This window comes from Staurois parvus, unplaced genomic scaffold, assembly GCF_062004578.1.
Source record: "Staurois parvus isolate SC_StPar_1 unplaced genomic scaffold, SC_StPar_1.0 ptg000668l, whole genome shotgun sequence".
Lineage (NCBI taxonomy): Eukaryota > Metazoa > Chordata > Amphibia > Anura > Ranidae > Staurois > Staurois parvus.
In genome coordinates this window covers 7542022-7555332 of record NW_028318464.1, presented here as the reverse complement: position 1 = coordinate 7555332, position 13311 = coordinate 7542022, and the positions used below count along the sequence as shown (strand labels likewise).

Genomic DNA, 13311 nt, shown 5'->3' with positions numbered 1-13311 from the left:
ATGGGGCACGATTCTTCCCACTGGTGTGCATTGGAAGAGGGGTAGTCTTATACGGCGAGTATAGCCCAAACACTATAGTTTAACAGGAAAAGTAGGGGGTCGTCTTATACGCCCAGTCGTCTTATACGCCGGAAAATACGGTATATACATTTTTTTCCTAGGTGCAACAGCACCCCTTTTTTCTTTCAAACATATACATATAAATGTTCTCTTATCTCATGAAGAGGATGAATGAAAGTTAACTAGATACTCCTTGGTTTGTTTATGGCAAAACTGCTCTCTTCACCATAAACAAGTACACTATAAATATTTAAAGACCCTTCCCAATCTAATCAGGATTTTACAATGCAGGTTGATTTGCACATAACCAGCCCTGAAACTCCCTCAGACTCTTCACATATTTACCCCAAAACAGGTTAACCCAACATAACAAAGGTAAGGTAATTACCTTGTGCATAAATTAACATAGTATCCTTTTAGTCACCTGGAGCCCCCCCAGAAGCACAGACTACCTGGCTAGATAGTTTTGGAGTTGGTGTTATCCTCCTTATCCCATATGGAGTATCATTTATACCTGAACAATATTTATTCAACCGTGCCACTATGTAGACATTTGTACAATCTTGGAAACGGCGACCTAATCGCCGGGGCTTCGCCCAATGGCTTGTAACCCAGCTTAGAAAGGGGGAAAAAGCCTGCTTGAGAACTCATGAATTGCTCACAGTGAAGTGCAAGGACAAACAGGATGTTTTCGTCCTGTCTTCCATTCATGCAGACAGGACCATCCAAATTGCCATGGCAGCTGGTGTTGTAGAGAAGTCCCTCTGTGTTCAGGACTATAACCTTAACATGGAAGGGGTGGACTTCAATGACCAGATGATGAAGCCAAACTTAGTTTCCCAAAAAGTCAGATGCTGGTACAAAAAAAGTGTCTGTTTATTCCAGTTGGCTCTATACAACGCTTTTGTGCTTTACAAAGCAACTGGGAGGTAGTGGATCCCTCCTAAAATTCCAGGAAGAGATCATCACCGCCCTTTTGTATCCAAAAAGTGCTGGTCAGGAATGGATTCACCATTGGCGGTGGGACTCACCTGCCGTGTGGGCTGTAGTACCAGGGCTGGCCAGCGGGTGCTCTCAGCAGCCAGAAGCTCACTCCTGCAATCAAGCCATCACCTGAGGCTGATTGCAGGAGGTGTATTTAAGGAATGGCCAGGCCTGCAGTCAGTGCCTTGGTGTATTGTTCCCATGAGCCCCTGTACCTGCATCCTGTCTGCTTCCTGCCTTATCCTGACTCTGCTTGAACTCTGCCTGCACCGACCTCGGCTACTCCTGACCAATCTTCTGCCTACTCCTTGTAACTTGTCTGCCCGTTAGCTACTGACTCGGCCCGCCTGACTACGTTGTGCTCCATATATATATATATATATATATATATATATATATATATATATATATAATCAGTTTAGGTTTGGGTTTGTTTCACCTTGTTGTATGTATTTGTGTTAGCTTTGGGTTTGGTTTGTTGCACTGCGTTTATGTTTGTGTTGTCCTTAATAAATTATCTTGTTTACATGCTATAGCTGAAGTCTGTGTTTCCCTGTGTCGGTCCACACGCCTCTGGTCATTCCCAAAGCCCTGACAGTGCTATGGCCCAAACCCCCAACCCAGATGCAGTTAGCCAGCTGCATGAGATTCATTTTCCCGATGCCATTCCCGGTACCCCAACCCAAAGGACACCCCAAAAAAGATGTCATGTCTGTAGCTGACCCAGAATTGGGCGTGACTTGCTTTTTTTGTCCCTCTGTCCTGGCCAACCTGGTCTCTGCCTCAAGGACTGCTTCCGTCACTACCATACACTAGTGGACTATTAGTATAGGGCACGGCACAGTTCAGGGCACATATTTGCACAGGGTCTTGAAAGATGTTAGGTAGTCAGGAAACTAGCTATCGCATTTTGAGAGACCCTACAATCTGATTAAGGTTAAACACTTCACAACCGCGCTATAGCCAAATGACGGCTACAGCGTGGTTGTCCAGTTCTGGGAGGGCATCATATGATGTCCTCCCAGAATGTGCCCTCCCTTTTTGGAAAGTAGACACCCCAAATTATTTGCTGAGAGGCATGTTGAGTCAATAGAAGAATTAATTTTTTTACCACAAGTTTTTGGAAAATGACTAAAAAAAATTTTTTTAACATAAAATTGTGAGAGACCCCAAAATCCAATAAGCACGTTCAGGCTTTTACAGAGCTTTATTTCCTCACTACACTTCCTGACTACCTATCACAGCTTCAGAGGCTCTGAAATGCCAGGATAGCACCCCCCCCCCAAATGACCCATTTTTGGAAAGTGGACACCCCAAGGAATTTGATAAGACGCATGGTGAGAATTTTGCAGATCTTGTTTGTTGCCACAAGTTTTTGGAAAATGAAGAAAGAAAACAAAAACGCATTTTTTTCCAAACCTTTTGAGAAAAAATTAGATGTGCAAAATACTCACCATGCCTCTTATTAAATTCCTTGGGGTGTCTACTTTCCAAAAAGGAGTCATTTGAGGGGGTTTGGTGCTATCCTGGTATCTCAGGGCCTCTAAAACTGTGATAGGTAATGAGGAAGTTACGCACCTTCAGGCTTTCAAAGTGGTCATTGGATTTTAGGCTCCTGTATGTGGCTAGGCTTCCAGAAAGTCTCACATAAGTGGTATCCCCATACTTGGTAGAAGTAGCAGCATGTATTTTGGTGTGTATACCCATGGCATGTGTGATTAATATATCATTTAAGAGACAACTTTGTGTAAAAAAAAATAGTTTAGGGTGTCTACTTTCCGAATAGGGGTCATTTGGGGGTGTTTGTACTGCCCTGGTATTTTAGTACCTCAAGAAATGTGATAAGTAGTCAGGAAGTAAACATTGTGTAAATTCCAGTATCTATACCACAGTTTGTAGATGCTAGAACTTTCACACAAACCAATGAATATGCAGTTATTGGGATTTTTTTCACCAAAGACATGTAGCAAAGTATATTTTGGCCTAAAGTTATGATGAAATTTGAGTTTATTGGATATTTTTTGACAGAAATTAGAAAATATTGTTTTTTTTTTTCCAAAATGTTCAGTCTTTTTTTGTTTATAATGCAAAAAAAACCCCCAAAAACCCAGAGGTGATCAAATACCACCAAAAGAAAGCTCAATTTGTGGGAAAAAGGACATAAATTTCATTTATGTACAGCATTGCATGACCGCACAATTGTCAAACTAGTGCAGCGCTGTATAGCAAAAAATGGCGTAAATTCCAATATCTATACCATAGTTTGTAGAAGCTATAACTTTCACACAAAACAATTAATTTACATGTATTGGGATTTTTTTTAGCAGAATACATTTTGGCCTACATTTATGACTACCTTTGAGTTTACTATATATTTTTTATAGCCAAAAGTAAAAAAATCTTTTTTTTTCAAAATTTTCTGTCTTTTTTTGTTTATAGTGCAAAAAATAAAAAGTGCACAGGTGATCAAATACCATTGAAAGAAAGCTCTATTTGTTGGAAAAAAAGGACATAAATTTCATTTATGTATAGTGTTGCATGACAGCACAGTTGGCAGTTAACGCAGCGCCGTAAAAAAAAAAATGGCCTGGTCAGGAAGGGGGGGGGGGGGGTAAATCCTCTGGAGGGCAAGTGGTTAAAACTGAATGCTGTCCTATAGGTCATTTATGTACCTCATGAAGCCTGACTGGAATACTCCCAAGACATTGCTAAAAGAGGCCTAGCCATTACTGCTCACCTCCACCATCACAGGGGTGAGTTTCCAGACACTGAGCTCAAAGCTACTGCATCAGGGGAGAGAGAGAGCATGTGAGGGAGTCTGATTCAGAGAAAAAGCTCACTCCTGTGAAGGTGGAGGTGAGCAGTAATGCCTAGGCCTCCCTTAGTAACATCCTGGGAGTATGCCAGTCAGTGAGGGAGGATGTAAAAGGCCTACACCAATAGCAAGGCCATTATTCAACTTTAGTCAGAGCTGCACAGTTTTTTTTATATCTACAGACATTACTTACCTGCATAGGTATTGTTTTTGCAAAGGTGAAGGTATTGTTAATAGCAATATAGCCCCAAGAATTTAAAGTAGAATTGAAAGCAAAATTTTTTTTTAAGTTTTTGGGCAAAGTAGGGTTATAACCCCCACTGAGGGGACGTCCCTTCACTTCCTGTCCCATAGCCAAAACCGGAAGTGAGAGAAAATCCCTCTGAAGACAGATAACCCCTGATCACCAGTACTAGTGTCCCCATTGGAAGATTTCCCCTCTATTTATGTTTGGGTGACCACGTAAAACTTGGACTTTTCATTTACTTTCAGTGAGAACATTCACCAGGTCCAATACAAAAGGCGAATCTCCCGAATGGGGACACAAGCAGCAATGAAATCAGGGCTTCTAGTCCCTCTATCAAAAACTAATACAGATTTGCCTTAGGTCATACCTCACATCTCCACTAACGATGCAATTACTGAATAAACGTGTCAGCCCTTTCCTCAGACATTAGCTTTGTATATACACCGCGCATAGGCAACCACCTGACACAGCTCTTACCCTGTGACTGGAATACACAGCCCACAACAAAAAGGACCGTCTCGGCTAACCTGCCCTTAGATGGGCGGATCCACTTCCTCCGCGCCTCCCGCCGTCAGCCTACCATTCCTACGCAGCGTGCTGACGAACGGTGGGCGTAGCTGAGACAGGAAGAAGCGTGTGTAAATTCGGAAGTCGGAGTCCAGCTGCAGGAGAGAGAGGATTATCCTTGGGAGGAACGGTAAGCGGTGATCAGCTGTGAGTATGGCAGTGGCGGTACATGTCTGGGACCCCAAATAATGTGTGTGATGGGCTGGAAGCGGTGTAGTTTATATTGGCTGTGATCATACATGTCCACAATAAATACATAACACAGGCATTGCTGGGTAACAAGGCACTGTGGTGTGGAGGGGCAGTCATTACATGTTAGGGGTGCTTAGCCTGTGGCCTCAAGCTATGTGATGGTGGGTTGACAAGCCCAGATCGCGGGGTGCCGCACCCGACTGCACCCCGCAGTCCTAGAGCATCAGAATGCATGGAGTCGGCAGTGGAGGAAACGAGTCGCCCAAGCCTATGCTTTCTTTGTAGCGCCGCCTCGTGTCCCAGATGGAGTGATACCAAGTGTACTTTGCTTAGGATGGTGGTGGGGAACCTATGGCACGTGTGTCCACAGATCCCTCTCTGTTGGCAACACGAGCCAAGTTGCCCCAGCAGCCGAGCATGGGCAAACCGCACACATAGGAGCCATGCGCATGCTCAGAAAGGAGTAGCGGTGCCAGACTCCTTAGCTCAGGGGTGGGCAAACTTTTTGACTTGAGGGCCGCAATGGGTTCATATAGTGGACCCCGGGGGCCGGACCAAGAGTAGATGAATGATGTGTATGTGTCATCCATAGTAAGTATAGTAATATTCCCCCATAGTAAGCATAGTAATTCATCCCCCACATAGTAATTCATCCCCCACATAGTAATTCATCCCCCACATAGTAATTCATCCCGCACATAGTAATTCATCCCCCACATAGTAATTCATCCCGCACATAGTAATTCATCCCGCACATAGTAATTCATCCCGCACATAGTAATTCATCCCCCACATAGTAATTCATCCCCCACATAGTAATTCATCCCCCATATTAAGTCCCCAAGTCCCCCCTGTGTCAATTCACTTACCTTTGCTCCGCGCGTTCCTTTCGCCGTTCCGGTGTAGCATGAAAATCTGTCCACTATGAGGATCTGTCCCCCTCGACGTATCTGCGCATGTGCCAGTTTCAGGCATTAGCAGCCGATCGGCGATCTCCGGCACATGCACAGATATGTCGAGGGGGACAGGTTTTCATGCTACACTGATCTTCAGGGCGGACTCTGAGAGGAGCCTAGCGGGAGCCTAGCTCCGCGGGCCGGATTAAAAGGTCCGCCGGGCCGTAGTTTGCCCATTGCTGCCTTAGCTGCTGCTCTTTCGAGCTTTCGCATTGCTGGTCGGTGTGCTGCCAAGGATATATATATATATATTGGACTGGCTGTGAGTTTTACTACATTCACTCTTATTAGCACAAGATTTTTAGCTTGTGGTCAGTGGAGGTTTGCCCCCCTCTGTGTGCTGGTGGTCGGTGAAGGTTTGCCCCCCCCCCCTCTGTGTGCTGGTGGTCGGTGGAGGTTTGCCCCCCCCCTCTGTGTGTGCTGGTGGTCGGTGGAGGTTTGCCCCCTCTGTGTGTGCTGGTGGTCGGTGGAGGTTTGCCCCCCCCCCCCTCTGTGTGTGCTGGTGGTCGGTGGAGGTTTGCCCCCCCCCCTCTGTGTGTGCTGGTGGTCGGTGGAGGTTTGCCCCCCCCCCTCTGTGTGTGCTGGTGGTCGGTGGAGGTTTGCCCCCCCCCCTCTGTGTGTGCTGGTGGTCGGTGGAGGTTTGCCCCCCCCCCCTCTGTGTGTGCTGGTGGTCGGTGGAGGTTTGCCCCCCCCTCTGTGTGTGCTGGTGGTCGGTGGAGGTTTGCCCCCCCCTCTGTGTGTGCTGGTGGTCGGTGGAGGTTTGCCCCCCCCCTCTGTGTGTGCTGGTGGTCGGTGGAGGTTTGCCCCCCCCCCCTCTGTGTGTGCTGGTGGTCGGTGAAGGTTTGCCCCCCCCCCTCTGTGTGTGCTGGTGGTCGGTGAAGGTTTGCCCCCCCCCCTCTGTGTGTGCTGGTGGTCGGTGAAGGTTTGCCCCCCCCCCTCTGTGTGTGCTGGTGGTCGGTGAAGGTTTGCCCCCCCCCCTCTGTGTGTGCTGGTGGTCGGTGAAGGTTTGCCCCCCCCCCCTGTGTGTGCTGGTGGTCGGTGAAGGTTTGCCCCCCCCCCCCTCTGTGTGTGCTGGTGGTCGGTGAAGGTTTGCCCCCCCCCCCCTCTGTGTGTGCTGGTGGTCGGTGAAGGTTTGCCCCCCCCCCCCTCTGTGTGTGCTGGTGGTCGGTGAAGGTTTGCCCCCCCCCCCTCTGTGTGTGCTGGTGGTCGGTGAAGGTTTGCCCCCCCCCCCTCTGTGTGTGCTGGTGGTCGGTGAAGGTTTGCCCCCCCCCCCCTGTGTGTGCTGGTGGTCGGTGAAGGTTTGCCCCCCCCCCCCTCTGTGTGTGCTGGTGGTCGGTGAAGGTTTGCCCCCCCCCCCCCCTCTGTGTGTGCTGGTGGTCGGTGAAGGTTTGCCCCCCCCCCCTCTGTGTGTGCTGGTGGTCGGTGAAGGTCTGCCCCCCCCCCTCTGTGTGTGCTGGTGGTCGGTGAAGGTTTGCCCCCCCCCCCCCTCTGTGTGTGCTGGTGGTCGGTGAAGGTTTGCCCCCCCCCCCCTCTGTGTGTGCTGGTGGTCGGTGAAGGTTTGCCCCCCCCCCCCTCTGTGTGTGCTGGTGGTCGGTGAAGGTTTGCCCCCCCCCCCCCTCTGTGTGTGCTGGTGGTCGGTGAAGGTTTGCCCCCCCCCTCTGTGTGTGCTGGTGGTCGGTGAAGGTTTGCCCCCCCCCCTCTGTGTGTGCTGGTGGTCGGTGAAGGTTTGCCCCCCCCCTCTGTGTGTGCTGGTGGTCGGTGAAGGTTTGCCCCCCCCTCTGTGTGTGCTGGTGGTCGGTGAAGGTTTGCCCCCCCCCTCTGTGTGTGCTGGTGGTCGGTGAAAGTTTGCCCCCCCCCTCTGTGTGTGCTGGTGGTCGGTGAAGGTTTGCCCCCCCCCTCTGTGTGTGCTGGTGGTCGGTGAAGGTTTGCCCCCCCCCTCTGTGTGTGCTGGTGGTCGGTGAAGGTTTGCCCCCCCCCTCTGTGTGTGCTGGTGGTCGGTGAAGGTTTGCCCCCCCCTCTGTGTGTGCTGGTGGTCGGTGAAGGTTTGCCCCCCCCCCTCTGTGTGTGCTGGTGGTCGGTGAAGGTTTGCCCCCCCCCCCTCTGTGTGTGCTGGTGGTCGGTGAAGGTTTGCCCCCCCCCTCTGTGTGTGCTGGTGGTCGGTGAAGGTTTGCCCCCCCCCCTCTGTGTGTGCTGGTGGTCGGTGAAGGTTTGCCCCCCCCCTCTGTGTGTGCTGGTGGTCGGTGAAGGTTTGCCCCCCCCCCCTCTGTGTGTGCTGGTGGTCGGTGAAGGTTTGCCCCCCCCCCCCTCTGTGCGTGCTGGTGGTCGGTGGAGGTTTGCCCCCCTCTGTGCGTGCTGGTGGTCGGTGGAGGTTTGCCCCCCTCTGTGCGTGCTGGTGGTCGGTGGAGGTTTGCCCCCCCCTCTGTGTGTGCTGGTGGTCGGTGAAGGTTTGCCCCCCCCTCTGTGTGTGCTGGTGGTCGGTGAAGGTTTGCCCCCCCCCCCTCTGTGTGTGCTGGTGGTCGGTGAAGGTTTGCCCCCCCCCCCTCTGTGTGTGCTGGTGGTCGGTGAAGGTTTGCCCCCCCCTCTGTGTGTGCTGTTGGTCGGTGAAGGTTTGCCCCCCCCTCTGTGTGTGCTGTTGGTCGGTGAAGGTTTGCCCCCCCCTCTGTGTGTGCTGGTGGTCGGTGAAGGTTTGCCCCCCCTCTGTGTGTGCTGGTGGTCGGTGAAGGTTTGCCCCCCCCCCCCTCTGTGTGTGCTGTTGGTCGGTGAAGGTTTGCCCCCCCCTCTGTGTGTGCTGTTGGTCGGTGAAGGTTTGCCCCCCCCTCTGTGTGTGCTGTTGGTCGGTGAAGGTTTGCCCCCCCCTCTGTGTGTGCTGTTGGTCGGTGAAGGTTTGCCCCCCCCTCTGTGTGTGCTGTTGGTCGGTGAAGGTTTGCCCTCCTCTGTGTGTGCTGGTGGTCGGTGGAGGTTTGCCCCCCTCTGTGCGTGCTGGTGGTCGGTGAAGGTTTGCCCCCCCCCTCTGTGCGTGCTGGTGGTCGGTGAAGGTTTGCCCCCCCCCTCTGTGTGTGCTGGTGGTCGGTGAAGGTTTGCCCCCCCCCCCCTCTGTGTGTGCTGGTGGTCGGTGAAGGTTTGCCCCCCCCCCCCCTCTGTGTGTGCTGGTGGTCGGTGAAGGTTTGCCCCCCCCCTCTGTGTGTGCTGGTGGTCGGTGAAGGTTTGCCCCCCCCCTCTGTGTGTGCTGGTGGTCGGTGAAGGTTTGCCCCCCCCCTCTGTGTGTGCTGGTGGTCGGTGAAGGTTTGCCCCCCCCCTCTGTGTGTGCTGGTGGTCGGTGAAGGTTTGCCCCCCCCCTCTGTGTGTGCTGGTGGTCGGTGAAGGTTTGCCCCCCCCCTCTGTGTGTGCTGGTGGTCGGTGAAGGTTTGCCCCCCCCCCTCTGTGTGTGCTGGTGGTCGGTGAAGGTTTGCCCCCCCCCCTCTGTGTGTGCTGGTGGTCGGTGAAGGTTTGCCCCCCCCCCTCTGTGTGTGCTGGTGGTCGGTGAAGGTTTGCCCCCCCCCCTCTGTGTGTGCTGGTGGTCGGTGAAGGTTTGCCCCCCCCCCTCTGTGTGTGCTGGTGGTCGGTGAAGGTTTGCCCCCCCCCCCTCTGTGTGTGCTGGTGGTCGGTGAAGGTTTGCCCCCCCCCCTCTGTGTGTGCTGGTGGTCGGTGAAGGTTTGCCCCCCCCCCTCTGTGTGTGCTGGTGGTCGGTGAAGGTTTGCCCCCCCCCCTCTGTGTGTGCTGGTGGTCGGTGAAGGTTTGCCCCCCCCCCTCTGTGTGTGCTGGTGGTCGGTGAAGGTTTGCCCCCCCCCTCTGTGTGTGCTGGTGGTCGGTGAAGGTTTGCCCCCCCCCCCTCTGTGTGTGCTGGTGGTCGGTGAAGGTTTGCCCCCCCTCTGTGTGTGCTGGTGGTCGGTGAAGGTTTGCCCCCCCTCTGTGTGTGCTGGTGGTCGGTGAAGGTTTGCCCCCCCTCTGTGCGTGCTGGTGGTCGGTGAAGGTTTGCCCCCCCTCTGTGCGTGCTGGTGGTCGGTGAAGGTTTGCCCCCCCTCTGTGCGTGCTGGTGGTCGGTGAAGGTTTGCCCCCCCCTCTGTGCGTGCTGTTGGTCTGTGAAGGTTTGCCCCCCCTCTGTGCGTGCTGGTGGTCGGTGGAGGTTTGCCCCCCTCTGTGCGTGCTGGTGGTCGGTGGAGGTTTGCCCCCCTCTGTGCGTGCTGGTGGTCGGTGGAGGTTTGCCCCCCTCTGTGCGTGCTGGTGGTCGGTGGAGGTTTGCCCCCCCCCTCTGTGCGTGCTGGTGGTCGGTGAAGGTTTGCCCCCCCCTCTGTGCGTGCTGGTGGTCGGTGAAGGTTTGCCCCCCTCTGTGTGTGCTGGTGGTCGGTGAAGGTTTGCCCCCCCCTCTGTGTGTGCTGGTGGTCGGTGAAGGTTTGCCCCCCCCCCTCTGTGTGTGCTGTTGGTCGGTGAAGGTTTGCCCCCCCTCTGTGTGTGCTGGTGGTCTGTGAAGGTTTGCCCCCCCCCCCTCTGTGTGTGCTGGTGGTCGGTGGAGGTTTGCCCTCCTCTGTGCGTGCTGGTGGTCGGTGGAGGTTTGCCCCCCTCTGTGCGTGCTGGTGGTCGGTGGAGGTTTGCCCCCCTCTGTGCGTGCTGGTGGTCGGTGGAGGTTTGCCCCCCTCTGTGCGTGCTGGTGGTCGGTGGAGGTTTGCCCCCCTCTGTGCGTGCTGGTGGTCGGTGGAGGTTTGCCCCCCTCTGTGCGTGCTGGTGGTCGGTGGAGGTTTGCCCCCCTCTGTGCGTGCTGGTGGTCGGTGGAGGTTTGCCCCCCTCTGTGCGTGCTGGTGGTCGGTGGAGGTTTGCCCCCCCCCTCTGTGCGTGCTGGTGGTCGGTGGAGGTTTGCCCCCCCCTCTGTGCGTGCTGGTGGTCGGTGGAGGTTTGCCCCCCCCTCTGTGCGTGCTGGTGGTCGGTGGAGGTTTGCCCCCCCCTCTGTGCGTGCTGGTGGTCGGTGGAGGTTTGCCCCCCCCTCTGTGCGTGCTGGTGGTCGGTGGAGGTTTGCCCCCCCCTCTGTGTGTGCTGGTGGTCAGTGGAATTTCTGTTATTGTGTTTTTCTTTTAAGACAAATGTTAACGTATGGGTTATTTTTTCTAAACTAATACCTCAGTATTCCGGTTTAATTGCAGTGTTGGCACTTTGCGATTAAATAAGTGGGTTTTGGGTTGGTTTAGGCACTCGGTCTCTAAAAGGTTCGTCATCACTGGCCTAGGACCTTTCTATCAGCCTAGTGATGCCTGCAGAAGCTAGAATAGAAAAAGGTCAGTTTGTTAAAGTGACATTAACCACTTGCCCTCCAGAGGATTTACCCCCGTTAATGACCAGGCCTCTTTTTTGCTACTCGGTGCTGCACTAATTCAACTGATAATTGTGTGGTCATGCAATGCTGTACCCAAAGGAAATTTTCATCCTTTTTTTTTTTTCACACAAATAGAGCTTTCTTTCGGTGGTATTTGATCACCTGTGCACCTTTTTAGTTTTCCCACTATAAACAAAAATAATACCGAATATTTTGAAGCAAAACAATATTTTTTACTTTCGGCTATAAAAAATATATAGTAACCTCAAAGTTGGTTATAAATTTAGGCCAAAATGTATTCTGCTACATGTTTTTGGTAAAAAAAAATCCCAATAAGTGTATATTGATTGCTTTTGTGTGAAAGTTATAGCGTCTACAAACAATGGTATAGATAATGGAATTTACACAGCTTTTACTTTCTGACTGCTCATCACATTTCTTGAGGTGCTAAAATACCAGAATAGTACAAACACCCCCAAATGACCCCTTTTCGGAAAGTACACACCCTAAGCTATCTGCTCAGAGGCATATTGAGTCCATGGAAGATTTTTTTTTTTTTTTCTCCCACAAGTTTCTGGAAAATGACAAAAAAAAAAAAATATATATAATTATTTTTTTACTCAAAGTTGTAATTTAAATGATATATATATTTTTTTTTCCTTCAAACACAATTAATAAAAAAAATGTTTTATTTCTTTAAAGCACAAAAACACAATATATTGGCCAATTATTTTGTAAAATATGAAAGATGATGGTATGCCAAGTAAATAGATACCAAACATGACATGCTTTAAAACTTTGCATGCCCCATGCAATGGCGACAAACTGCATACGTTTTTAATATCCATAGGCAACATTTTAAAAGCCTTTACAAGCTACCATTTTAGATTTACAGAGAAAGTCTAGTGTTAGAATTAGTGCCCTTGATTTGATGTTCACGGCGGTACCTCACATGCATGGTGCAGCCGCTGTTTACATACCGATATAGGGTCAATCTTGCGTACACAGGTGTGCGCGGGGCGGGCACAAGGGTGATTTTTTTTTTTTTTATCACTTTTAATGCTATCACAGGGAACGCAAATATTCCCTATAACTTCATCAGGCATTGTCATGTATTCTTTTTTGAGAAATCTGGGGTCTATCAGACTCTAGCTATCTCTTCTGCCCTTACATTATCTAATCAAGCCAAGATCGGTGCAATCAGATGCTTTCCCAATTTACAAATGGTGCTGTTTATATGCTGCGAAACTGAAGTGATGAAATGCTCGTAGCTTCCGATTTCTTAGGCTATAGAGATGATTGGCACCATTCTGGTCTCCAATCAGCTCTATGGTCAGCTGGCAGAAACACTGGCTGCATTCTCAGGTTCCCCCGATGGCACGGGACTGCCCGAGAAGTACCGTGGAAGGCAGCGGGGGGAGGGGGGGCATAATCTCCCACTGCTTGTAAAAGCAATCCTGAAGCTAATTAGCCACTAAGATTGCTTTTACATGAAAGAGGATCGCTGGCTGAAAAAAACTACACCAGAATGATGCTTGCAGCTGTAGGCATAATCCTGGTATAAGCATTCGAAGTCCAGTGATGTACCAGTACGTCGCTGGTCTTTGCTGGGTATATATGCTATGTTTTGTTTTTTTTTTTTTTTTTTTATGCAGCCTGTGTGCTGAATGGGGGAAAAAAAAGAGGGAAACTGTGCGGGATTCCCACCATTAGAATATACAAACCTTCATCCACCCACTTATGGTGGGCACACATTAGGTTGCACGGTGCCACATGCGCCAGTTCCAAGATTGTACAAATGTCTAAATAGTGGCACACTGCAAGCACATCTGGAAGGATATTAGGGGCTCTACAGGCCTGTGTGTGAATTCTTGGTGGTTGCGGGACACTTGTGCTCGCCTTCGCACCAGCTTGTACTGCACTTATGGACTCGCTATGTCACCAAGTGATACTGCAGTGCTGGTATGTGAAAGACCAGGATGTACTAGGCCGCTGGTGATCACCAGTTCACTGAAAGGTAGCGTGGCACTAGTACTGGCACTCTACTGCATATGAGAGTCATCAAAATTTACCGGCAAGTGCTAACAGAGATCAGGCCTGATTCTGCGAACACTGCGATTTTGTGTGCAATGTATAAAGTGACAGTGAC

The 13311-nt window shown here is 51.2% G+C and overlaps 1 protein-coding gene across 1 annotated transcript in view; it reads left to right on the top strand.

The window, feature by feature from the left end:
* Positions 1-4723: 4723 nt before the first annotated feature.
* The window catches only part of CCDC9 (coiled-coil domain containing 9), a 99514-nt gene continuing 90926 nt past the window's right edge, over positions 4724-13311 (top strand). The window contains exon 1 of the mRNA XM_089652007.1: positions 4724-4803. The gene's annotated coding sequence lies outside the window, so the exon portion shown is untranslated. The remainder of the gene's footprint in view (positions 4804-13311) is intronic.